We start from the raw sequence: 425 nt of genomic DNA, 5'->3' as shown, positions 1-425 counted from the left end.
TTACTTAGGGGATTGTGTGGAAGGGACACAGAGACAGATTACCTAAGGGATTGTAGAGACTGGACAAAGGGATAGATTACCTAGGGGGTTGGTTAGGAAGGGACACACAGACAGATTCCCTAGGGGGTTGTTGGGAAGGGACACACAGATAGATTACCTAGATGATTGTGTGGAAGTGACACAGGGACAGATTACCTAGGGGATTGTGTGGAAGGGACACAGAGACAGATTGCCTAGGGGATTGTAGAGACGGGACAAAGAGACAGATTACCTAGGGGGTTGGTTAGGAAGGGACACACAGACAGATTACCTAGGGGGTTGTTGGGAAGGGACACACAGATAGATTACCTAGATGATTGTGTGGAAGTGACACAGAGACAGATTACCTAGGGGATTGTGTGGAAGGGACACAGAGACAGATTACC

The 425-nt window shown here is 48.2% G+C and overlaps 1 protein-coding gene and 1 long non-coding RNA gene across 4 annotated transcripts in view; one reads left to right on the top strand and one right to left on the bottom strand.

Annotated features, from left to right (window-relative positions):
- Positions 1 to 425, top strand: part of LOC110451507 (5-phosphohydroxy-L-lysine phospho-lyase-like) — a 44,466-nt gene that overhangs the window by 39,055 nt on the left and 4,986 nt on the right. The gene's annotated exons all lie outside the window — the stretch shown is intronic.
- LOC110451508 overlaps positions 1 to 425 on the bottom strand; it is a 4,700-nt gene that overhangs the window by 3,870 nt on the left and 405 nt on the right. The window contains exon 2 of one of the 2 annotated variants that reach the window (XR_002463084.1): positions 349 to 386. This is a non-coding gene — a long non-coding RNA (uncharacterized LOC110451508). Of the gene's footprint in view, positions 1 to 195; positions 311 to 348; positions 387 to 425 lie in introns of both variants that reach the window. The other variant, XR_002463083.1, reaches the window with a different exon arrangement.

Source organism: Mizuhopecten yessoensis, unplaced genomic scaffold, assembly GCF_002113885.1.
Source record: "Mizuhopecten yessoensis strain PY_sf001 unplaced genomic scaffold, ASM211388v2 scaffold6113, whole genome shotgun sequence".
In the NCBI taxonomy this organism is placed as follows: domain Eukaryota; kingdom Metazoa; phylum Mollusca; class Bivalvia; order Pectinida; family Pectinidae; genus Mizuhopecten; species Mizuhopecten yessoensis.
This window is presented reverse-complemented; position numbering and strand designations above follow the sequence as displayed.